General features: G+C 36.3%; 1 long non-coding RNA gene across 1 annotated transcript; it reads left to right on the top strand.

Annotated features, from left to right (window-relative positions):
- Nucleotides 1–7,716: 7,716 nt before the first annotated feature.
- Nucleotides 7,717–24,005, top strand: LOC116273806. Its single transcript, XR_004182222.1, has 2 exons — nt 7,717–7,939; nt 23,624–24,005. It is a non-coding gene; the product is annotated as an uncharacterized LOC116273806 (long non-coding RNA).
- The last annotated feature ends 3,709 nt before the right edge of the window (nt 24,006–27,714 follow it).

Raw genomic sequence — 27,714 nt, forward strand, 5'->3', positions numbered from 1 at the left:
TGATCACTACCTGCTGCTTTTGTAATCTATTTGAAATGAAATAGTTTTACAGAGCAGTGGCAAACCTAGTTTTATGCTAACCAGATTAATTAGACAACAGCTTGGGTTTGGGGGTGCCAGGTGCTCTGAAATGTTCAACTTCATGTTTCTCCCAATTCCAAGACTCAGTCTGTTTAGAGACCCTGATAGTAGTAAAATGATTCTTACTTATCCTGACTGGACAGAAGGTAGTGAAGGTGCTATACAATAAATCAAATATTATTGTTCCTGGGACTAAGATTTTACCATCAACTCAATATACATTTACTGAGTACCAGGTACCAGGCATCGTGTTGGGTCTTGAGAACAGAGTGGAGAACGCATGGAAGCAACCTCTATTTTCCTGGCGCTATGTACCGATCAGGCATCTAATGCTAACTTACATCAAATTCACAACTAATTGATGAAAGCTGTTATATATATTATGATATAGGTATACTGGGTGTTTATTTAAGAGCTTGTTGTAGGAAAAGGGCCTAATCTAATTTAGAAGTTTAAGAAATGGCTTCTCCAAACACATGACTAGTTCATTCATTTTCTTCTACTCTTTCTTCATATTGGTCTTTACCTACTACCAAGTAACTGACAGCCACGGTAGGTTTCCTATCTATATTGTTCACCACTTGGTATCTCTCATGCCAAACACAGGGTCTGGTATGTCATAAGTATAAATGAAGTATTAGTTAAATAAGTGCATGGAAGTACAAATATCTAAAGTCATCCTGCTGACATGGAAGATGGAAACAGTTCACAGCTGAGAAATGATTCTTTTTTCTTTTTCTGAGACGGAGTTTCACTCTTGTTGCCCAGGCTGGAGTGTAACGGCACGATCTCGGCTCATAGCAACCTCTGCCTCCCGGGGGTTCAAGCGATTCTCCTGCCTCAGCCTCTTGAGTAGCTGGGATTAAAGGCATGCATCACCATGCCTGGCTAATTTTATATTTTTTAATAGAGACGGGGTTTCTCCATGTTGGTTAGGCCAGTCTCGAACTTCCAACCTCAGGTGATCCACCTGCCTCGGCCTCCCAAAGTGCTGGAATTACAGGCGTGAGCCATCGCGCCCGGCCAGAGAAATGATTCTTAAGCTGCAGCACACTTCACAGAGTTAACTATTGGGAAATGTTTGTGTGTTTACGTGTGAGTTGCTTACGGAAAACATTTCAAGAGGTTTTTTTCAGTGGAAATTTATTTCAGTTCCCCCTTGACCCGGCAGCTTCAGAAGAATTGAGATTTTCCTGTAACTGTATGAAGAATAACTGGTTGGGAAACAAGACACAAACAGATAAATTCCATGGTACATTCGTAACGTGCATGTATGGATCCTGCCTTATATTCCAGTCTTCGGGGAGAAAATAATCAAGGAAAAAGCTTTTATTTCCTTCTTGGAAGATTAAATTGGAGATAAAGTTTTTCCCTTTTTTCCCCCAGGGTATGAATAGTTACGTTCTTGGTCTAACAGAGTTTTGAGTACCTGGCCCAAGGCCTGACACATAGTAGCCATTCAGTGGTAGAGTGAAACCAATGAGGCAGAAATGCTTGGGGAGACTGACTTTTCTAATCAGGGGAGAAGAAGATCTTACCTCCAAGGGTAAACAGGCAGGCTAAGGGTTTTAGCGGCACTCATTAAAAAGCAGGCTAAGGAAGGACTACAGCTACTAGAAAAAAAGAAAAGAAAGTTCTGTTAGTTTGAGGTTTCAAATCCCCCCAAACCAGGACCAGTATCGTGGTAAAGGCTAGACTGGGGCCCTGGACAGAGTATGAGAATGTGCAGGTGGCATCCCTGAGGATTCAGAGCTTCAATGGACCATGAGTGCTCCAGCTGCATAACTCACTGAACTGTCTTGCCAGTTTCTACACCGGCTTGACTGGGCATAATTCAAAAAGGAAAAGCTCATATTCATTCCATTCTTCTGGAGCTCTGTGATAGCATTTAATATCACCTGAATGGGATGTCTTCCACATATAGTATTAAGGTATTTCTTCATGTAATTGCTAAAAGATACAGGGTCTAACTGTTCTATAATACTCATACCCATTTTATCTAGATGTTCAATGGATCTATAAATCTCTCCCTGGTATTCATCATAGTAACTGTAGCAGAACCTTCAACTCATTAAAAATGCTTTATAGTTTAGGCAGTAGAAGGAAGGCTGGCATCAAAATATTTTGATCAAAAATTTTGACAATGTAAAGGTTCAGTTGCAGCAGACAGTTTTTGGAAAGTAACTGGTAAAGCACTTACCATATCCTAAATTTGCACTCTTTGTAAACTTTGCACATATATTCCGCTTTCAGAATAGTTTTGCAAATTGTACACAAACAAAAAAGGTGGAAGAGTTTTAATAAATTGCATTTATAAATGATCTGTATTAGAATATAATAGATCTCCAGTTATAGTCAATTACTACCTGTGTTGTACAACAGATACCTTCTATTTTATTTGCTAATAAAGGGCTACACAACTAAAAAAAAAAAGCAGGCTAAAAGAAATCAAAACTCAAACTGGAAGAAATTGTTAGGTAAAGATACATTGTTTGTTACTAGGTAATTGATACTGGGTTATAACAACTGATGGAAAGTATGAGATGGACCAAGTGTTTGCCATTTTATATTTTTTTAATATCCTTTCTTTATATGAAATTTTCTAACATAAATGATTATATATACATGTATTTGCATGTGTATGTGTATATGTGTATGTATAAAATATAGTCACAGATTTTTCAAGATTTAACTCAATTAACTTATTACAAATTCACTGTAGAAAATCAGTAGTTTCCAATTTGAGTATTTTATAAATATGCAAAATTTTAGAAAATTAATTGACATCAAATTTATAATTTCTTATTTTCCAAATAAGGTAACTAAAACAATAGAAATATTATATATTTCATCATCTACTTCTAAAATGAAAAGATACATTAGTTAATCCAAATACAAAAAAAATACCCACTATCTTAAAATAAAGGCTAATCGTTTAAAGTAACATAATATCTCATTATGAAACTCGACTATGTTTTCTTTGTGTTCCTTGTTTTCCCTTGGTTTTGCCAATGCTAACTTGTGGACCAGCCTTTGGGGCTTTGGGAGTCACAGCTCTGGAGTCCATTCTAGAAAAGGAACAGGCTGCTGAAGTAGGAACATTCTATTTATTTAGCAGATTTATCATCCTTGGAACCCACAGAGGGCAAAAAGGCACATCATACTAATGTAACTCGTGTTGTGGTATGATAACATCATGCGTACACAAGGGATTTATGTGAGATAGGAAAAACAGTTTTCTTGCTTTCAGATGAGTAATGGCATAAATTAACAACAGGTCTACTGTGGAGATTTAAAATGTGAATACAGAATGGTTTTGTTAAAAGGTGCTGGAGAATAAACTAAAGGATTTTTAGGGTTGCCCAAATCTGATGTTACAGCACTGCTGATTCTTGGAATATTAAAATTTTTCATATACGGATATAATCTTGTTTAGCCTAACGCAAGCTAATTGATAAATTCTAAAGATTTTGCTGTCTACAGTGGAAATGGCATCTAGCCAAATGTCAACAAAACTCACTTTTTAAATTTTTTATTTGCAAAAAATATGATGCAATATGTGCTAAGGATTCCACTTTGTTTTGCCAAAGGCTGTTTAAATCTCTGATGCTTCCCAGCCTTCTTTACAGGAAGGGAGCTTAATAAATGTTCAACACGTAATGAAACTGCTCTATCCTCTATACTTTTCTCTCTCTCTCTTTTTTTTTCTTTTTCTGTTTTTTTCAGACAGACTCTCTCTCTGTTGCCATGCTGGAGTGCAGTGGCACGATCTTGGCTCACTGTAACCTCCGCCTCCTGGGTTGAAGCGATTCTCCTGCCTCAGTCTCCTGAGTAGCTGGGACTACAGATACGTGCCACCATGCCCAGCTATCTTTTTTGTATTTTTAGTAGAGACTGGGTTTCACCATGTTGGCCAGGCTGGTCTCAATCTCTTGACCTTGTGATCCTCCCACCTCAGCCTCCCAAAGTGCTGGGATTACAGGCGTGAGCCATTGTGCCCAGCCTACTCTATACTTCTTTTATTGCACTCTCGTTTGAATCTCCAAATTCTAGTCAATAATACTGATGTTGGCCTGTATCACATCAACCTTCATAAAACATTTATTCCTAGAAGCTTATCATGTTTTTGTTACTTTCCTTTTTGAAGTCAGTTAACCTGTCATTACCAGAAAAATCACTGCTAAGTGTTTATTGATAATCCCTAACAATGAGACTCCATTTGTGACTTTATTGTGTTGGTTGTTCTTCAGATTACCTACCTGCTTTGTGTTTCAATGTGAGCTATCTAGGCTGATAGAAATCAATCTAAAGGCAAACAAGTAATTTCACTGAATCTGAAATCATTTTAATTACCTGAAACTACCTGGCAGCTCTGAGAGAAATGAATAAAAAAGATTATTATGATAAATACTAAACAAAACCCCAACATTTTATTTTAAACCATTTATTATTATTTTCTTCAATGAATTACAAGATTCATTGTTCACTCTATTTTCCATTGGCAAAATTTGACAACATAAATATGATAAATGAGGCTAAAATACAAAATGGTCATTGCTTATTAGACTATAAGATACATCAATTTTTATAAAGAACTTTCATCTCAATCTAAATAAAACTATGTTCAGGTTGATTAAAAATTCTATCACCATTCATAGGCCTTTTAGCATTTTAGCTTCTACTATGTGTGCTAGGCACTGTGCTAAGTGGTAGAAATGCAATAGTGTCAGATTTATTCAAGGAAGAAATATGGTGAAGGTGAAAGAAACAGTAGGAAAGTATTAATTAGCATGAAAAGTGTTACAATAAAAGTAACTAGAACGGGATAAAAGTCCTTAGAAGGGACACTTGATCAGCTGAGGTGGAAGAAAATCAGAGAAGGCTTTCTAGAAGAACTGTCATCCGGTCTGACACCTGCAGGTTAAGTAGGAGTGAGAGAGGCAAAGAAAGGGAAACAGGAGAAAGGACAATACAGGCAAAAGGCAAAGGCTGGAGGTGAGAGAGAGCATTGCTGTTTGAGTATCTTTGATAGTTTAGGGTGGCTAGGGCTTAGAATGAAGAAGAGAATAACAGAGATGAGGCTGAAGACACAAACACAAATCTGTGAAGATTTTTTATGTAGGGTGACAATATAAGTTATCTGAACCAAGACCCTTTTGAGAGTTAAGGGGGCGCTAGCAGAAAATCCTGGAGCTAAAATCATAAACTTAATTGTCTCAGGCAAATGGAGATACGTGCTCACTTTATGAAGAAGTTTAACTTGATTTTTATATAAATGAGAACTATTGGGGGTTTTAATAATGAGAATGAATGATATGATCAAAGTTGTGCTTTACCAAGATCACCTGACTGCATTGTAGAAAATGGATTGAAGGGAGGAGAACTGGAGGCTGGAGGTAACTTAGGAGAGTCTTGCAAAAGTCTAATAATTATACCAAGAGGATACAGCATAGGGGAATTTGAGAGACTCTTTAGAAATTATTACTGGCATAACTAATTGGACATGGAGATTTAAGGCGGAGGAAAAATCAAAGATGTCATTTCAGATTTCTGACGTTGACAAGTAGGAAAATGGTAGTACCATGGACTGCGATGGGGCAGGAAAACCTTTACTTTAGAACGTGTTGGGTTTGAGGACCCTCAAGAACACCAGATAGAACTATCAGGCCATTGTACTGTATTATGTATTCGGAACCCAGAAGAGAGAGAGAGAAGTTAGAGACAGATGTTTTGGAGGTTTGAAAAGATTTTTGAAAATTGAAACCATGGGACTGGATCAGACTGTTTGTAGAAAATGTGAAGAGTAAGGAAAGAAGAGAGGTCAGTACCAAATTGTGAGGAACACTAACTTTTAACGGATAAGAGAGTAAAAAGAGAGCCATAAACAAGACTGTGAATGACATGAGAGATAGAAACAAAGTAGACGGTGTGAGATTCCTCAGATACCAGATGAAGGGTGTTACAGGAAAGCATCAAAAGCTGCAGAAGAGCCAGGCGCGGTGGCTCAAGCCTGTAATCCCAGCACTTTGGGAGGCTGAGGTGGGCGGATCACAAGGTCAGGAGATCGAGACCACCCTGGCTAACACGGTGAAACCCCATCTCTACCAAAAATACAAAAAATCAGCCAGGCGTGGTGGCGGGCGCCTGTAGTCCCAGCTACTCGGGAAGCTGAGGCAGGAGAAATGGCGTGAACCCGGGAGGCGGAGCTTGCAGTGAGCAGAGATGGGGTCACTGCACTCCAGCCTGGCCAACAAAGCAAGACTCTTTCTCTGGGGAAAAAAAAAAAAAAAGCTTCAGGTGGCATTAATACGAGGTGACTGCCTCTAGTGATCTTGTAAGAGCAAATGTAATGACATTAATGCAGAAGCCAGAACGCAATTTCCAAAACATGTGTGTCTTGTCTCATTCTGTTTCCCCTTTCTGTAACTCTTTCCACACTTTAACTCTTTACCTCACTCAGTCCTTTTGGTCCTTCAAGATAATTAGACCACATCGTTCCCTTATTGTTTTGTGCTTATCTTCATTGTATCCCTGTATTGTAGGTGTTGAAATAATAATTTATTTGTTACTTTTCCCAATAGGCTGTGGGCCTCAGAAGACAAAAAACGTTCATGATTATATTCCCAAGTCTTAGCACAGGACTTGCCATAGATGTAAGCCGTTTAATAAATGTTTATTGAATTAACCCAAAAGGAGGCAACTATTCCTGAAGGTCAATGATTCAATGTGAAGTGGTAGTTCAGAAAGAGATTGCTCTAACCTAAAAAAAAAAAGTAAAAAAAATTTTATTATAACTACACCCATTTAACTATATCTACCAACTAACTCATCTACCTTTAGTTCTTAAATTTCCTTTCCATCTCTTTGAGTTTATTTGTAATAAGAGAGCTATTTCATTAAATCTGTATATTCAGAATTACAAGTGAAAGAGACTTGCAAATTCAAATTTACTTACTACTTATTTCCTGGGCATCTGTTAGCACAGGGTAAGTTTTATTGAGATGTAATATTGCTTTATTGCACTTAAAGAGATCTACTAAATGCTTATTTTTCAAAAGTTATAATAATTAGATTTTATTAAACTTCATGCATCATAGCCAAAAGTATGATGTCTTATTTATCAAAAAAGGCAATGAAATGTCCTTGAGATATTTATAGGGCAATCAGTTACCTGTCAACAAAGTATAATTCAAATCTCATTTTGACTTTTGTCTGTGAAATTATTATGACTACATAGAGACTTAAATATATTTGTCTGTGTGCTTTTTTAGTAAGGTAAGTCAAAGGTAGAAGTAAAAGAGCAACAAGAAAAAAACTTTGCAATTTAAGTCCTAATCCTACTCACCTCCAATAAAAGTAATTTTCAACCACATTAGAAAAATAACAAGACGTATTTTTAAAAATTTAAACACAAGGATGTTAGCAAAAGTCATCTAACTTTAATAATCTAGATGCCAATCACATGGAAGTAAACTAATAAAATAAATAAACAAATTACTGAGAAATGGAGATTCTTCCATCCAATCCTCTTTCTTCCTTTCTTCGTTCCATCCACAGTATTTATTGTATCAAGAAGTGAAATAAAATAGTTGAGTTAGTTTCGGGCAATATTTCCACTCTTCTGGGAAGAATGAAGTACATACGCAAGTATGAGCTACAAAATATTAATTGTGTAACTCACATAAGTTATATGTACCTTAAGGACATTTTCTTCTGACTTTTTGCACAAGGGATCCCCACATTCTCATCCTGTGACCGGCCCCACAAACTATGACCTACAAGAACAGTATGGTGTCCTGAAAGTGAAGAAAGTGCTTTCCAGATGGGGGAGAAGGTCTGTCAACTGTGTCAAATGCTGGTGAGAGTTGAGTGAGATGAGGACTCAAAATTGATCATTGTTTTTGGCATGGCGACTATCTAATTAAGCTAATTCTATCAGCTTAGATAGTAAAGTATATGTGCAACATACTATTTTATTTTTCTTTCTCTTTTTCTTCTTTTCTTTCTGTTTTTATTTTTCTCCTTTACTTTGAAAATGCCTACACTAAAATGATTGAATTATTAGATCAAATCTGTCGCTAAAAATAGTTCGTCAAAGAAAAATCTATATTTTCCTACTTTGTTTGCAACATGAAGTATATATGTATATATGTGTGTGTGTGTATATATATAGAGAGAGAAGTACAATGATTTGCCCACCTCCATGTTATTATTTACATAAAAATAAAATTTTCTAGTTTAATTGTGTAGTAGCTCAAATCAGCCACTAGATGGCAGATGTTACCATATTCAAGAAACACTTTCCTTACAGAAAACTGTTTATAAGCTCATTTAGAATAACAAGTTGCAGAGAAAAAAAAAATTGATTGATTCATCCTCTCCATACTTCCTGCTCTTGAAGAATTCATTTTGGGACCAGGTTTCTATGACAGTTTTCCTTGCTTAGAGATGGAAGGATTAAAACTTTCTCATATATATAAGATGGATGATTCTGAAAGTAATTCTGGAGTCTTACCAACTCCATAAAATATAAAGTAGAATCACAAAACTGGATAACAAATTGCATTTAAATGACTATGAAGATGAATGGCAGTGTTGTACTGAAATGTCTTCAACCAAGACCAAATGGATAACCCCACTGATGTTGCATCTTATATCTTACAAGGAAGGAAATGACATACAGATCAAAAAACAAAACTAATGTATTTACTTCTGTGTTGTACTAGTTATACTACATTTTTAAAATGTTGAAATATTGTTTGTTCATTTGATCACAATGTTGGTTACTTACTCCTTATACAGCAATATGTAAGCAACATCAGCTTGTAAAATGGGAATAGTTTTAAGTTTATGAATACCCTAAAGAACAAGAAACATTGATCTTTCTTCTTTTTTTTTTTTTAAAGACAGGGTCTCACTCTGTCACCCAGGCTGCAATGCAGTGGCATAAGCACAACTCACTGCAGCCTCCAACTCCTGAGTTCAAGCAATCTTCCCTCCTCAGCCTCTCAAGTATCTGGGATTACAAGCATGCTGATCTTGCCTCATAATAATTAAGGGCATTCTTGCTGTTTGATAATTTTGTGAAAATTTCATTTTATTAAAGTAGCTGTTGATATCCTGCAATATTTCATACCCTATAACTTTTTGTGGGGGAAGATGGGTAAAAATTAAAAGAATGGGAATTTATTGGCATGAGGAAATGAACTTAAGAATAAAGAATCAGGGTCAGAAAATAAACCCAATTTCCTTCCTGAACTCTCCATCACTCCCGAGACACATGCCATGACATGCTCCCTCCTTGGTTTTCGTTTCATCTCTCTACCTGCTCCTTCTCAGTCTGTTCCTTGAGGTCCTTTTCTGCCTGTTTCTTAAATTCTTTTGCTTTCAGCTCTTTTGCTTCTCACACACTTCGCTATTGCTGTATGCACTCTTGAAGGATAATTTAATTCTTTCATCTACAGTGAATACCCTCGTCTCTCTTCAAATCCTAGGAGTTCATATGGCTAGAGTTGGGCTCTGGCATTAGATTACCTGGGTTTGAACGCTAGTTCTACCATTTAATCATCAGGTGATCTTGATACATTGCTTAACTTCATTGTCTTAGTTTACTATCCTGTTATTTGAGAATGTTAATAGTCCTGCTATCTTGTTAGGTTAGAACAAAGCAAATTTCATAATGCATTTACCACAGTATCTGGCAAAACATGAAAACCTAATACATTATTCCATGTAGGGCTCCTTCTTAGAAAATAGAGCCAGGCTTACTGGATGTCTCCACTCAGATGTCTTATAAAAACCTGAAGACAACCTATCCAAATCTCTTGAATCCATACCTTGCTTACCTATCCGATCCAAATCAGTTCTCTTTCCTAAATTCCCTGCTCAAGTTAGTGGCAACACTAGTATGTAGTTTTGTCTCTCTAATCGCTCATATTTGTTTAGTCTCTACATTCTGTTGACTCTACCAGGTAAGTATCACCTAAGCTTATTTTCTTCAGTTGATTCCTATTCGTTAAGATTGTTTAAATCCATTCATTAATTGAGTGAGTATATTGTCAACTGTAATGGGATCTGTAGACATGCTAATGAAGAAGGCAAGGAGGCCCTGTTCTTCCTGGATTTATAGACGACTGAGAAGAAGGCCAACACAAAACAGAGAAATTGCAAATAACTCTGACCTTAATTTGTCTCCTCAGCAATTCCTCACCTAGATTGTTAACATTATTTTTCATTCTCTCTTCTTTCTACCGTATCTGTCAAAAATTGCCAGAATTTTCTCTTTAAAATCAAATCTAAATCTTAAAACACTATCCAAAATACTCTAACAGCCCAATTTTAAAACAAAAGACATGATCAAATCATATCTATTTAAATTATTAAGTTATTCAAAGATGTCCTAATATTAGGAAATCCATTATTATAAGTCATTAAATTAACGAGCTAAAGAGAAAAATTATTTGATTATCTCCATTAATGCGGTAGATGCATTAGACAAAATGTAATGCCCATTTATGTTAAAAATAATCAGTAAATTTTCTTAGCATATTACAATATATTTACATCATCCCTGAAACTTTAATGTTTAATATTTTAACATTATAATATTTCTTCTTGAAAGGCAGGAACAAAACAAAGATATCTACTATATCCACAACATTGAGCATATTGCAGATACTAACTGTATTGGTATACAAGGGTTGCCATAACAAAATACCTTAAACTGAGTGCTTAAGCAATCAAATTTATTTTCTCACAGTTCAGGATACTGGAAGATCAAAGTGCCAACAGGGTGGGTGTGTGGGTGTCTGGTAAAGGCTCTCCCCTTGGGTTGCAGGTGGCTACCATCTCACTGTGTGTTCCCATGACCTCATTTTTGTGTGCATGAGGGGAGAGAGCAGTGTGTGTGTTTGTTTGTGTGTGTTTGTTAGGGGAGTGAAGGGGGATGCTAGATAGTATATTTCCCTGGTGTCTCTTCTCATAAAGACACTAATTTTATTGGATTTGGGCTCAACTCTTATGACTTCATTTAATCTTAATTGCTTCCTTACTCCAAATAGAGCAACTCTGAGGGTTAGGGCTTTAATATATAAATTTCAGTAGGACACAAACATTCAGTGTTTGTGTACATTGGTACACTAACCAATGTAATCATCAGGCATGAAAAAGCAATTACTGGCCTAAGATTGGGAAACAGAGGTAAAACTATTTAAGAGAACATGTGATTATATATCTGGAAAGCTCAAAAGAATCCATGGGGAAATATAGTAAACAATAAGAGAATTCGATAAAATAACATGTTATAAAATGGCATATAAAAATCAATAGCATACATAAGTATATATGTATACATATATATATAAATAAAAACAGTGAGAATATATAAATGAATAATAGATCTCATTTGTGATAGAAAATGGAGAAAAGAGAAGAAAGCACCTTGGCATCAACTTAATCAGAAGTGTCTAATATTTATAAGAGCAAAACTATAATGTGCTTTTGAAAGAACTAGTCACAAATAAATGAAAAGAAATACCATCATCTGGGAGAGAGAGAAGGAAATATCGTAAAGATGTTAGTTCCTCTTACTTACTTAATACATTTAATTTGATCTTAGTTCAATGTCTCTAGGCTTTTTTCTAGAGTTAAACAAGTTGATTATAAAGTTCATTAGGAATTTAAAAACAAGTAAGAATAACTAGATAAACTCTAAAAAAGAAAAGCAATGTTCAGGACAAGAGCTGGAAGGAAAAACTATATCAGATGTCTTTAGAAAGTACTACAAAAACTTTATAATTTAAGCAGTTTGATATTAGCACGTGAATAGGCAGACAAACTAATGAAAAGATAGAAAGTCCAGAAATAGATACAATCACATGTGAACATTTAGTATGCTTTATAGGTCTCATCTCAAATTGCTGGGTAGAAGATGGACGGTTAAATAAACATTGCTGAGATAACTGGATAGCCATATGGAGAAAGATAAAATTGGATCCATTTCTTACACCATAATCCAGGATAAATTCCCAATGGATCAGATATTTAAATCAAGGCTTTAAAAAGGAACTGTGCATGTATTTTTAAAAAGCAGTTATGAATTCTTCTATAATCTGAAAATGGGGAAACATTCCTTAATATGACTCAAAATCTAGAAAAAACAAGAGAAATAACATGTATTTTATTATATGATTTTTAAAATTTTTCATGGTAAAAATATAACATAAGCAAAGTAATAAATACAAATCATAGCATGGGAACAAATATCTTGCAAACTATACCAGAAAAGTTATACTAATACTTAATACAAAGATATTCATAAAACATAAAAAGTTTTAAAGATTGAGAAGAAAAATGCCAGGAACTCTACAGTAGAATGGACTGATCTGCAGAACATTGATGATAATGTTAAAAAAAGGATTTTTTTTTTTTTTTTTTTTTTTTGAGATGGAGTCTTGCTCTGTCACCCAGGCTGGAGGGCAGTGGTGCAGTCTCCGCTCACTGCAACCTCTGCCTCCTCCCGGGTGCAAGCAGTTCTCCTGCCTCAGCCTCCTGAGTAGCTGGGATTAAAGGCATCCACTACCACGCCCAGCTGATTTTTGTTTTTGTAGTTTTAGTAGAGACAGGGTTTCCCCATGTTGGCAAGGCTGGTTTTGAAATCCTGACCTCAAGTGATCCACCCGCCTCGGCCTCCCAAAGTGTTAGGATTACAGGTGTGAGCCACCGCACCCGGCCAATTGTTGTTAACCATATGAAAAGTTGCCCAACTTCACCCATGAAAGGATAGCTATTGACTCAGGGTGATGGTTACATGGATGTTCATTACCTACCTGCATACACAAGCTGATTGTGTCACTCATCTGGTTGTGAGCTGCAGATGGCTTCTCAAAACCTGTAAGATAAAGTTCTAACAACTCAGCACAGCATTTAAGAATTTTTAGTCAGGATTCTGCCAAGGTGGTTAGCCTAATCCCTCACTGTTACCCAACTCCACATTATGCTGTGATCACATCAAAAGTTCTGTTATTCCACAAATTCGTCGTGTATTTTTTTTTTCATACCATGCCTTTGCACCATACTATTTCTTCTGCCCATGACGTCCTCTCCTTTCTTTTCTACTTGGAAAACCCTGTGATTCTTTGACTCAAATGTCGAGCCTTCATGTGAAGCATTTTGTGTGCTCCTTTGAGTTTCCACAACACTTTCTTCAGGCTTTGATTAAAGCACTTCTTGCACAGTTGTGTAGCAATTGGCTTTTATGTATGCCTCCACCATGGAGATGAGGTATTTTCTTGCCCCAATCTCCCTAGCATTTACAGTGCCAAGCAAGCTGCCTGGCCCCGAAGAGACATATAATAAATTTGTTGAATACAATAATTGTTATGCAGTTGCCAAAGAGACGTCAGCATTTCCTATACAAATCTTCTTTCAGGAAGATGTCAAGGGGAATGGAGGCTGGAAAATGGATTCTTACAGATTATGTTTACTTAACAGCCTGAGTTTTGGCTATTAGTCTCTTTTGGTTACATGACAAAAATTCAACTTGAATCAGCCCTGAAATTGGCAATTTATTTCTTCTAAAACCACACCTTGGAAATGGATTTGATTTCAGAAGCTGTAATTTTTCTCTCTCTCTCTTGTTCTGACACACACACACACACACACACACACACACACACACACACACGGACACCTCTGCTTATTGCTGATTGCTGCCTTCATCATCTTAAGCTTATGATCTCCATGAGGAAACAACCGGCAACAGATAACTCTGGGGTCATATGCTTGCAGCATTTGCAACTAACAAGGAACAGAGCTACTTCCTGCCAGCTCTGGTTTAAAAAATTCCATGAAACTACTCCAACTGTCCTGAGTCATACAAGTATCCCTAGGCTGTTTTCCATGACAAAGAAGGTGGGGTATATGATTGACCCCAGTCTGGCACCATGCCTGTTCTGGGAATGGGATAATGTGATTGACAGCTTTCATCAGAACTATATTTTGGAGTGCAAGAGGAACAGCTTCTGAAGAGAATAAAGACATCTTCTCGCCTACAAAGGGATGATTCTCCACTATAGATATGAAGAACAAGAAAAGGACAAGATGAAAATGTTGGAAGAAATGTTATGTAATTTTTATGATTAAAATTTTCATATTCCTCATATATAAATATTGTAATTCAAACATATTTTAAAAGTTTATCAGTCAAAATAAAAAACTGAACCGGAATCTCATTTGTATACTTTCATCTTTTATTTTCTTTCCTCTTTCTAATTATTCTTTGAATAAGGATCTACCTAAAGAATACAGTACTCTAACATGAACTTTCTAAGTTTGATAAATTTTGTTCTTTGTCTATTATGTTCTTTATTCTTTTACAGTACCTATTTCTGTTAAAATCAAAGAATATTCAAAAAGAAAAGAAAAAACTGAAGAGAAAAAGTTTTTCTTATCTATGATTAAGTTACTGCTCAAAGGATATTTTGAGAGTGGAAAAAAATGGAACAAGCATGTCCATGTTGTCTTAACTGAATTTTGTAAGGGTACTTGTGAAGGTCTACATCCAGAAACTTGCGCTAGCTGGCGAGTATCACCTCCCTACCACCCCACTCTGGGAACAATGTGACTGCAGGTAGAAAGGGTGATTGTGAGGTGTTACCACGCTGGCTTGGTAGCCCCAACAAGCAGCTTTTTCTTGGACTAATATGATCCACATACATTTGAGTGCCCATTATGTGCAAAGAAGTGTCCTACAAACAGTGAATGGAAAAGAGAAAGTCCTCATGAGATTAACCCTCCATAGGAAGAGAAATATGAAAAGCTGCTGGGTAGGATTTTAAAATAACAATTGTTCTTTTGCAAATTAAATCCTTTAATGTAAAGACACATTTTATTTTGCCTATCTGTATTTTCTGCTTTTTTTTAAAAAAAATAAACATATTCCAAGGGTCATAAAATATAAGAAATAAATAAGTTATTCTAAAATATTAAAGGATACACCTCACCTGGCATCAGATAAGTTCAAATCCCATTTCTGCCAGTCACCAGTTGTATGAACTTGGGCAAGTTGACTAATCTACCCAACAACATTGTGAATATCATAGAAGATAAAATGTAATAAAGTGATTGAAGTTGGAATGTAGAAGTTGGATGAAATAGATTATGTTCATCATTCTTCTTATTAATATGAAAGACAACCTTAGTTGAAGTCTAGAATAAAACAAAATCTAGAAACAGGTGGTAACCGACCCAGTTTATTATTTCCCAACATTTGCTCAAGTATGAATTCTCTAGGCTCTGTCAGCTTTATACTGAACCCACTCAGAAAGCACCTTAGAGTTCACTGTCCGGGAGTGTCCAGAGCTTGGGTTGTTGTTGCCTCATGTTTTCTTTCTAGTAGCAAGAGCTGACTAAAACTTCAGCCCTATTTCTAATTAGAGCTTTAGAACTAAGTGACATTTGCCATCATGTGAGTCCAACCTTGGGATTACTGTAGTCTATGTTTCCCTCTAATTCATTCTCAAGGAGGGAATAAAATAGTAGTTTTTCTTTTTCTCCTTGTTTTGGCAACTTTATTTTCCAATTAAAGGTTATTCAGGGTGGAAGTGGTGAAGAGTGACAGCTTCTTGTTTGCCTCTCCTCTGTTCTTCCCTCCCACACACCTAATTCTGGATGGGCTTCTGGCAGTTTCTTCCACACAATGGGGAAGCTAATTGCTGACTCTTCCCAATGTTTGCTGACTGCTAACCCAGGCTTTCTTTTGAGAGGAACCTCTTTATTTCTTTCTCATGACCAAAATCTATTTATACAAACAAAATACATCTATTTTTATCCACCTTAAATGTTCTCAGCCAGTTTAGTCAAACTCTTTTGACTTAAGTTTGTTTTCCTCCAGCTCACTATTTGAAACGTTTTAGAGACAGAAGTTACATCCTTGTATATAGCAATGCAATTGGCGGGGGCGAGTTGGGGGGAACACACAGCACAATCCTCACTAAAGGAGTTATTGGAAAACAGAACTGATGGCTCTCTAAATATGGAAGCTACCACTACTGGTTCTCAATACAGTTCTACTACTGGTTCATTTAATAAGCACTTATTGTGTGCCAGATAGGGCACATGCATAATTTATTTACTCCTCTTAACAACCCTATGAGTTGTTATTATTTTCCATCCCATTTTACAGATGAGGAAACTGTGGTTTAGAGTGGTTAACTAATTGGGCCAATTCTACCCATCTAGTGAGTGATTACGTCTGGGACATGCTAATTAAATTGTTATGGTTAATAGATTCTATAATTTCCTCGTGTCAGACAGAAATATAACCATTGAATCAAATATTTTCAATGTGTGCCAAAGTTTATTCACCAAAGTGTGAATTGAGCTCTAAAACCTATTTGCATTAAATGAACAACAAAAGGGGTTTATCAATCAATTGAAAGTATGTTGCTTTTTAAGCATTATCTATGTTGCCTGCTGTTTTAAGTTTGTGGGCTTCTCAGATCTCTATAGCATTTTAGAACTCTAAGGGATTTAGAATCCATTTACTTTAGTGTTTGTTCCTACAATACTCAGACGCTGTCTAGTTTCTCAATGACTGTCTTGGAGGAAGGGGGTTGGGTTATTTGGCACACCTGGGGTTGTCTGGCAGCATAATTAATCCCATTTATAATACAATGTATAGATTATTTTCAACTGTGACTGTTCTGTAACTAGTTGGTAAGAAACTGGTAGTTCAGTAAACTTAATGAAACATTGACTAAGCTGATTGTCTGAATGTTTAAATGTTACACCAGTTTTAGTGATAGCTTTGGTTGTATGACTTGACAAGGAAGGAAAATATGTTAGTCTTCCAGAGATTTATGTCCAGGATATACAAACAACTTGGATTTTCTCAGATGATCTCAATTTCCAATTTTCAGTTATTTTCTCTCCATAGTCCATTGAAATGTCCCCGAAATTCTAGTTTATAGAAATTAATAACTGACTGAAGTCAGCAAACATTACAATATCAACTAGCTACAAACGATGATATAACACAAAAGATGTAGAATCATAAACCTGGGGCTATGTGGCTGCATAAAAACTTATAATTACTAGTAAAAATGCATAAATGTCTAGCATATATGAGGCACAACTCTTTATGAATATGGTACTTTCCAGTCATAAAGTTTTATAAAACCATGATAATAAAAAAGCAAGTGTAATTGAGATTGCAAAGAAAACTAATACAGTACAAGGTGTATGATGGGATAATCATTATGTCCATTATGGGCCATTACTTTGTCTGTGGCAGGAAGAAGTTTGAATTATGTTCAGAAGGATTTAGTGATGCTTTAATATATCATGCACCTAGGCAGAAATAAGTTTCAATTATTTCTGCAAATATATACGTGTATACATACATACATAACCACTAGAGGCAGTAGTTGTTGGAATGTGAATGCTAGGGATTGACTGCCTGGCTTCAAATCCTGACTGCCACTCATTCGTGCATAGCTTGGGCAAATTACTTAATTTCTCTGTTCCTCACTGTCCTCATCTGTAAAATGGAGATAACAATAGAGCTTAGATCCTGTAGTTGATATGAGGATTAAGGGACTCAAAATAGTATGAGTATTTATTGGGTTCCTGCTGTGTGCCAAGCACTATTCTATATCCTGGGGATATGAAGGTGAATAAGACAGGGTCCCTGCCTTCATCTGTAAGACAACCAGTAAGCACACAGTATAAATAAGGTAACTGAAGATTCTGAGTAAGTGCCAAGAAGACAATGGAAGCATCTTTTTAGAATAACTGAACTCATAATGTAGCTTGAGAATATGACTGTTTAAAATATAAGTAATGTAAGCATGCATATATACAAGTATATAGGATTTACAGTTGGCTTTTGGTGCCTACTCACTAATGAACTTGTGGAACGACCCTGCTAGATATATCTAATTAATATATTGGTTTCTGTTCAATACAGGCTGCTCATCTCTTCTTTTCTGTGCTCTCCAAGATCTGTTGCACCTTCTTCCCCGTGAGCATCCCATTGATTTTTAGGGCTGTGACTTTCCTAACCCCTTGCCTTCACTGTGAATTGCCCTACATTATCCTGCTGAGATGGCATCAGAGTACTGCTAAGGAAGCTTTGCTTCACTCCCAATACGTTCTGTAAAAATGCCTAGAATTAAGAGCTGTATTAACAGAGTATGTCTTTTCTCAGTATTTGCATCATGCTGCAGCTCTTACAGTCCATCTCTGCCTTTCTTTCACTGGTCTCCACAGAGATTTTACACATTGCCTTCTCGGCTGCCATGATGGATTATTTAGCTTAATTTGTGTGGAAGAGTGGATTTCTTATGGGAGTTTGTATTGAAAGCAGATTTCCCTTATTAAACAGAAATGGGAATGCCATGACACTTCATAGGTAACACCAGTAGTCTTCCCTTGGCTGGCAGGAGTCAAGAAGTTTACTGTTTAACCTTTTCATGCCCACTTTCATGTAGGCAACAAGAAAATATAGGATAGTTTCTAGTGTAAAGTGGGTATAACAGATTGGACCATAATAGCCAATTACTGAAAAAATAGTTCTTTATTAGGTCATTTATAATAAATTTTAGGTTGAAAATATCTTCTCATGGGATAGAAGTCTCTGATATTGAAATATTGTTATGCATGTAGCACTTATAAGAGCTGTTTACTGAAATAATTTCTAATTATTTTTCAGAATTGGTGGTGAATTATAAAGACTGAGTCAGTGAAAATGGAAGTACATTTGCTAGGCTTATTTTAATATCAATAGAATTGATGCATGGAACAAGCAGAGGGGACAATCAAGAATTTTCCTTTGCTATATGACCCTTCTCAAGAGAACAAATTATTATAGTTTTCTTTTTAATGTAAGCTGGACCTTCAATGAGGAATATTTCTTCAGGTTTTTGTTTGTTTTGTTGTTTTTTTTTTTCCAACTTTAACACACTTTTATAAAGACCATTCATTGCCTGTGAGATTGCAGCATAGGAACTGCATATCTCAAAAGGCCGTATTAAGCATCTAGTTATAAATACTTGTCCATATTGAGCCTCAGAAAATGATACCCCGAAGTGAAGGTTTCAGATGTCTCTTGCCCTCATTCTCCCTCCAGGCAACCATAGAAACTAGAATTCCTCTTCCCTAAGGTGGGTCATACAAACCATATCTGCTTTTCCTCAAAGCCAAAAATAAAAGCTGGAATTATTACTATAACCGTGTCCTGCCTTTCTATCTAGGAGCTAGCCATAAAGAAATTCTCTGACCTCCCCTTATTTGACAGTAGGTCATCAAACCCTAATTCTAGAAGGAGTCTTGCCCCATACCCAGGAGGAAGAAATGCCACACAAAGAGGCCAAGAGGAATCAGAACAGACAGTTCTTAGTGGGTTTCCACATGCAGTCCATTTCTATTAGATAATTCCTCCTTTGTCCAATCACATTTCTACACAACTGTCCACACCATTGAATCTAAGCATAAAGATGGGTAGTTTTCCCTGCTTCTTTGAGCCTTCCTTCGGAAGGCTTCTCTGTCACGTAAAAGTATGATTAAATACATTCGTCATGCTTTTTTCTTGTTAGCCTATCCTTTGTTATAGGAGTGTTGGCCATGACCCTTATGATGAGTGGGGAAAGGCATCATATCCTTCCTCTCCTACTTGCAGAAATATGAGTACCCAAGGTTAATGTCAATAAATAGAAAACTATTTATCAATTGTTTAATTAAAGAAACACAAATCGTATCTTTAAACTATGATTTAAAAATTTTGCTAGCATTTATTTTGCCATGTTCTGTTGTAATCACATTTGTGGTATTATTTTATTATCACAATTTCTATAAATTAAGTATTATCTTATCAATTTTTAACATGATTAAACTGAGGCATAGAGAGATTTCAGCAACAAAATTCTTAATCATTATGTTCATCATTAGCAACATAAGGATTTCTAAGCAGGTAAAATTCAGGAAAAAAGCTGCAAATTTGAATTAATAATTATGTAAGTGGGAGATTTTTATTGTAATTAGCATTACTTTCAATGTCAAGTAATTCAAGGTTTAAAATAGAGCCCTGTAATTTTGTAAATACATGATTTAGTAGGAAAGGTATTTGTCATTTGGGTAAAAGACTATTACGGATGTTCATTGTGTTTTGAATTTTTGTGTGTGTGTTTTGTTGCTATGAAAACATCTTTATTGACAATGACCGCAGAGAGCAGTAGCATATCCTTTTTTCATTTTGGATTGGTTTTGTTACTAAAGGATGTTTGTTCCACTTCAAAACTGATGATGTATTATACTCTGCATCTGAACTGACAAGGAATGGACTCTTCAGCTCTGACAGGCAAGTGAGAAACCATTGGCTGACAGGATCAACAAAGAGACCAAGACAAAAACAAAACAAAACAAAACCACAGGAGTGGAGCTTAAAAATATATTTGTTTGGAACCCAGTCTCAGTAATGTGTTCATTTTACAATAGGAACTCAACTCTTAAGGTTGCAACTCTTTTTCTTCCATAGTATATTATATCTATCTTTGCTGAAATAATGGCAAAGGGATGCTGGAATGAATGCCAGAATGGTGAGGGAACTTGAGGAGTCATTGACGGGAGTCGTTTTCCAACTAAAGTAATAACAAAATGTAGGCTTCAGGGAAAAAAGATACTTGAAAAGTTTAGATGAACTTTTTAAACCTAGAGTAGGTAATTAGCAATGACTTTTTATTGCCTTTATTTCCTAGCAAGCACCTGTAATCCCAGTTACTTCGGAGGCTGAGGCAGGAGAATCCCTTGAACCGGAGATCATGCCACTGCACTCCAGCCTGGGTGACAGAATGAGACTCTGTCTCAAAAATAAAAAAAAAAAGGTGTTCTTTGTTTTTATTAATTCAAAATTTCCTAAACTATAAATTTTTAAAACTTCATAATTGAGTGTTATATGTTCTACATGACTGTATTCAAGAATAATTTAGGAAAACATTATTGAGATTTGTTAAAGCTTAATTTGGGTAAGCTGGGCATAATGACATGTACCTGTAATCCCAACCACTCTGGAGGCCGAGGCAGGAGGATTGCTTGAGGAACCCAGGAGTTCAAGCACAGCCTGGGCAACACAGCAAAACTCCATCTCTTAAAAAAAAAGTTTAATATGGGTAGATATATTCAATATCTATCCCCTAAAGGCAACATAAATATTTTGGCTCCTTATGACAAGGATTTCTGCATCAAATCTACTTGTCTTCATTGCTAAAATAATACATTAGAATCATTCTGTTCTATACAATCACCATAGACTTACAACTAAAAACACAGCTTTATCGTTTACTAAATATTTACTTTTGGAAACAAAATGAAAGGTGGAAACCTCACTCCCCAAAGCTTGGCTACTACCACACCTCAATTCAAAGGACCAATTGTGTCCTGACCCACAGGGAAGAAGAGGGCACTGTAGGACTCAGGCAGGAATTGTAATATTCATGGAAGAGAAAGAAGACTTCATGTTATGAAGTAGAAAGAAGGAGGCAGACCTTATATTTGAAAAGGTTCAGAGGATGTCACCCAAAAATATGCCACTCTGGCCTAAGGATTATTTGAGTCAAAGGCAATTAAACAAAACAAAACAAGAAGACACGAGAAAAACTCTCTGTATCCCGCCCCCTCTATCAGGAAGAGCAGGATGATTCTATGTCACTAGAAACAGCTATAAAGTCTACCAGCCCAAGAAAGGCACCAGAGGAATCTATATAACATATATAACAAACCTACTAACTAGACTTCATCTTCCATTTTTCTTCTTTCTTTCTCTCTTTCTCTTTCTTTCTTTTTCTTTCTTTCTTTCAACAGAGTCTCACTCTGTTACCCAGACTGGGGTATGGTGGCATGATCTTGGCTCACTGCAACCTCTGCCTTCCAGATTCAAGCAATTCTCCCACCTCATCCTCCAGAGTAGCTGGTATACAGGCATACCCCACCATGCCCAGCTAATATTTTGTGCTTTTAGTAGAGACACGGTTTCACCATGTTGGCTGGAGTGGTCTTAAACTGCTGACCTCAGGTGATCCATCCGCCTCGGCCTCTCGAAGTGCTGGGATTACAGGCATGAGACACCGCGCTCAGCATCTTCCATTATACTTTTCCCAAAAACTTACCCTCCCACAATTTGCTGCCCCTAGAAGCCCAAAGTTCCTTTCCTTTGTCCTGACATTTCTCAATGTATTTATTATTCTTTGTTCAGATTGTTATATAACCCTAAGGTCTAACCACTCATTTGAGTTATACATTAGTAACAGTTCCCATTCTTATGTATTATGCCTATGTTAATACACTTCTGTTTGTTTTTCTCTTGTTTAATCTATCTTTTATCAGACTAAATTGCAGAGCTCCAGCCAATAGATCTAAGATGGGTGGAGAAACACAGAATTTTTTCTTCCCCTATGTAATCATAAATTTATAAGCTTCAAAAATGCGATTTGAAATGCATGCTGAGAATATGCATTTAAAAGAAGTTTCATTTTTGGTTTTTGTGCAGCAAAATATTAAGGATCTATCATTTATTAAACTCCTAACAATTTTCCTCTAACCTGTGGGTTTTATGAAGCATTTCTCCATCTAATATTGTCTGTCTTCTTTATCATTAACCTAGGGTAAAGCTCAAGAGTTTATGTTTGTCACTAATATTTTAATGTATTAATAATTTCAAAAATAAAACTGTGCCTTACATGCTAAATATTAGTTTAATAGAAAGAGATGTAAAATAAATAGTTTCTATATGAATAAATTGGAACTAATGTAGACAATTACAGAAGTTTTTATTGAATATTACATCCTGCTTATTAATGTGTTGAATCAATATATGTAGCCAGAAAAATGAAGAAAAGAGATTACATTCAAAATATCAAAATGTCAAAAATATTTGCTTTCTGTTTCTGTGAGCTCTTCCTCTCCTTCCCATTACTGGAAGGAGTTAAATGTCTCTAATGTGTGACTTTCACACTACTGAGAAGAAACACCACTGATGAGGTTTTAGACTACATATCCTTGCAGATATGTTCCCATGTATTCATAAGTGGGTATGTAGACATTCTTTATATAGACATAGGGATATTTTTCTATATGTTTAGGCTTTTTGAATTTATTGTTGACATTATTTGATGTCAATACCCTAGAGATTTAGGTGACTATTTTTAATGACTAAACATATGGAGGTACAATAAATTATTTAACCAGATCTTTCTTAATAGATGTTTATGGAATTTCATCCTTTTTTGTATTGAGAATAATTAGTGAACTTACTTTACCTAATTTGCAATAATTACCTAAATACTTTCTTATAATAAATTGTAAATAAATTGGGATTAAAAAGATAGATAGATTTTAAAAAGTGTTTGTACTTTTTAGAAACCAAGTGTGTACCTTTAAATTGTCTTCCAGAAAATCCACACCAATTTCTACCTTTTCTATTAATGAGGAGACTTTGTTTGCACATACTTTCAGCATCACTGAAATTTATACATCTTTTTATTTCTCCTAGCAAATTTCTCTCTAGAAGTCTGGAAAAGCAGAAAGAGAAGAATGAAGAAATGTCTACAAAACTGCTCCTGTCCTTCAGACTACATAGGACCAAACTCTTGCCTTTCATCAGTTTTCAGTTTGTACATTAATATATCCTGGTGAAGTTCCTCAACCATTTCTGCGACATTCAATTTTAATTTATATTTGCCCACATTCTTTCATCTGTGATTTGGACACATGCAGGCTATTGAATATAATGGATACAAATCTCTCACTGATTCCTTTGAGCTATTTCATAGTTCTGCTTTCACAGGCAGGAAACAGTCAAGAAATAATGATTCAGTTATTTCTTAAATATTTCACAATTCTACATTGAATAAAGAAAATGTGAATTCCTGGAAGTTATGGTATTTGTGAAATATTTAATATCAGTTCCCATGAAAAACGTTGACACATCAACAAGCCCAAGTCTCTTAGAATTTCATTCTGCAAGTTCACCAAATTCCCAAATTATCGGGTGACCCCACACCCGATATTCAACTTGGGTTCTTTTCTATTTCCCTAAGTGTCTCGGCTGGTCTGAGAAATAAAGGGAAAGAGTACGAGAGAGAAATTTTAAAGCTGGGTGTCCAGGGAAGACATTGCATCTCGGCAGGTTCCGTGATGCTCCCCGAGCCATAAAACCAGCAAGTTTTTATTAGTGATTTTCAAAAGGGGAGGGAGTGCACGAATAGGGTGTGGGTCACAGAGATCACATACTTCACAAGGTAATAAAGTATCACAAAGCAAATGAAGGCAGGGCGAGATCACAGGACCACAGGCTGGGGCGAAATTAAAATTGCTAATGAAGTTTCGGGCATGCATTGTCATTGATAACATCTTATCAGGAGAAAGGGTTTGAGAGCAGACAACCTGTCTGACTAAAATTTATGAGGCGGGAATTTCCTTGTCCCAATAAGCCTGGGAGCACTACAGAGGACTGGGACTTATTTCATCCCTTTGGCTTCGACCGTAAAAGACAGCCGCCTCCAAGGGGACCGTTCATAGCCTACCCTCAGGGGCACATTCTCTTTCTCAGGGATGTTCCTTGCTGAGAAAAAGAATTCAATGATAGTTCTCCTATTTGCTTTTGAAAGAAGAGAAATATGGCTCTGTTCCATCCGGCTCACCGGCAGTCAAAGTCCAAGGCCATCTCCCTTGTTCCCTGAACATTGCTGTTATCCTGTTCCTTTTTCAAGGTGCCCAGATTTCATATTGTTCAAGCACACATGCTCTACAAACAATTTGAGCAGTTAATGCAATCATCACAAGGTCCTGAGGCAACATACATCCTCCTCAGCTTACGAAGATGACGGGATTAAGAGATTAAAGTAAAGACAGGCATAGGAAATCACAAGGGTATTGATTGGGGAAGTGATGAGTGTCCATGAAATCTTCACAATTTATGTTCAGATATTGCAGTAAAGACAGGCGTAAGAAATTATAAAAGTATTAATTTGGGGAACTAATAAATGTCCATGAAATCTTCACAATTTATGTTCTTCTGCCACAGCTTTAGCTGGTCCCTCCGTTCGGGGTCCCTGACTTCCTGCAACACCAAATGGGGTTTGAGCATCATCATGTGAGTTGCAGGGAACTTTAGCAGGACAGTTATAAAACTATTCTATAATAAAGTTTAACTGCTGACTAAAATGGCAGCTATGTTTTTCAGTTTGGAAGATCAGTAAAGGGGAGACTTGGTGGATACAATCTTGCTTATCTCTCTATCTGGATTGTGAATGTGAAAGGATATTACTAAAATCAAAAGCGTAAAAAGCCAATATGATGTGCCACCTTGAATTTGTTTACTTACTGAATCATAGTGATGGATTTCCTAATGTTGAACCACGAGATGCCACAGATTTTAAGATATAGAGAAAAAAATGAATTACTAAAATGATATGAATGGAATAGATTTAAATTTTAAGAACTTATTGCTAAACAGAAGAAATCATTATCTCAAAAATGTTAGCCAGGATATGAAACACTGAAAATCTGAAACCATTGCTGTAAACCCAAGTGTTGGGTACTGTGGAGATGGGGAATTTGCTCAGGATGGAGGACCAGGGGCCAGTGGAAATGTCTCCTTCTTAAAGGGGTGGGAGGAATGGCAAATAAAATACTTGAGTGGTTAGACTTACTTATTAATTTTTATGTGTTAATAAAGACACATAAATTATGTATGATTCTTAGAATAGTTTATATTGTTAGAATAAGTTTATAGTTAGGGCTATAGGGAATCATAAAATAACATTAATTCAAAAACCAGGATGAGGGGATAAAAGAGAAATAACAGGACTAGCAAAAAGCTTAATATTATTAGCAAGAATATAAAGAGAGGTAAAAATCAAAAAAGGAATAAATAGTAAATAGCAAATAAAATGAGAAAAACACCAAAATATTAATCTTCACACTGAATTCAAATGACCAAATTTTCCTGTTATGAAACAAGGAATATCAAATTAGATTTTTAAAAAATACAGGCATGTGCTGTCTATAAGAAACACACTTGAAAAATGAAGGCAAATGTTGAAAAGTAAAGAATGTGCAGAATCATAAAGTCAAATCCAAATTTTAAAAAGTAAGGAGGACTGACAATATCAATATATATAAAATGAATACAAATTTATAAAATATGCATGATAAAAGCTGTAGTTCAAGGAGTTGATAACTCACCAGGAACATGCATCAAATATACATATATAAAAAATCCTCTGGAAACAAAAGTAATGTAACCAAGTGAGGATGCAATGCATTAGTAATGGAATCAGCAGACCCCTTTTCAAATATTTAAACACGTATATTTTTAAGTATTAGTATTCCACTAACAGAGAATATGTTATTTTCTCATATTATCAGACCATATACACTTGATAATCATGTGCTGTACCTCAGAGGCCCACAGAAATCATTTTCTCCGGTACAGCATATAAAAGTAGGAATCAATAACAAAATCATGAATAAAAAAACCAAAACCACTCTTCTTAACAACCACTAGATCAAAGTAGAAATCAGATAACTATTAATGGCAAATTACCTTGCAATTAATTTTATGAGCACTTTACTTCAAATATGGAGTTGTGGCCTTGAAATTCTTACATAAACACCAAAAAAAGCCTGAAATTTAGCAATTAAGAATTCAACTTACAGAAGCAGGAGGGGACCAAATTCTATTATTCTAAGAGCTGAGCTATTTTAGGCTTCTGACTTATCTAGTATATTTAAGGTCACACTACACAGAAATCATGGGGAGGCCTGGCAAGGATTCAGGTTTATTTTTGACAATTTCCGTGTCATAGGCAGGAGCATTAATCAGGCAGCTCTTGCTCTGTGGGGCTCATGGGTAGATTCTCAGTCAGGAATGCAGAAGAAGGTAGAAACTATTAGGCATCAGTCTACCACATTGGCTGCTCATGAACAACTAGGAGCATCAGCCTCCTTCTTGGTTCTTCTCAAGGCTTCCTGCAAGCCTTGCAGGTGGGTAGGAAGGGATCTGAAAAAGCATCTTCACCCAAGAGTGGAGTTCCAGGCCCAGTGATTCTCAGCAAGCTGATGGCTCTCATTTTGGGCAGTAACGACCAAGGTATAGGTTACACCTTGCCAAAGCCCACCAGGAGCCAGTCCAGTCCCACTTTACTGGCCAGATCACAGCCTGGTTTGTCCTTCTCCTTCATCCCCATAAAAGGGTCACCTTCTCCCAATTTGCACAGAGGTGCAGCAGGGCCATAAATAGAATGGGGATGGGGATAGTCAAAGACTGTGGGTCGTAAGCCATTTCCTTTCTGGGCCCAGGTTGGAGCTTAGGGAAGCCATCCAGATGATGCAATGATGAGCTGAGGCAATGGTTGGGGGTCTGATATGTCTTTCCACATGAAGGTGGGAATAGAAGGAACATATGTCTTCTAGAGAGTTAGATGCTAGGAAACCACAAAAGCAAGGTGTTAACACTCCCTCCTGTTTTCCCCCTTGCTCTCCCTGAAGCAAGAACACAGTCTTTATAGGTCATGATGCTGTACCAGGAAGGTGTGAATCCAAGCTCCACCATCTGAGCTGCATCTCTGAGAACCCTTG

This window comes from Papio anubis, chromosome 2, assembly GCF_008728515.1.
Source record: "Papio anubis isolate 15944 chromosome 2, Panubis1.0, whole genome shotgun sequence".
NCBI lineage: Eukaryota > Metazoa > Chordata > Mammalia > Primates > Cercopithecidae > Papio > Papio anubis.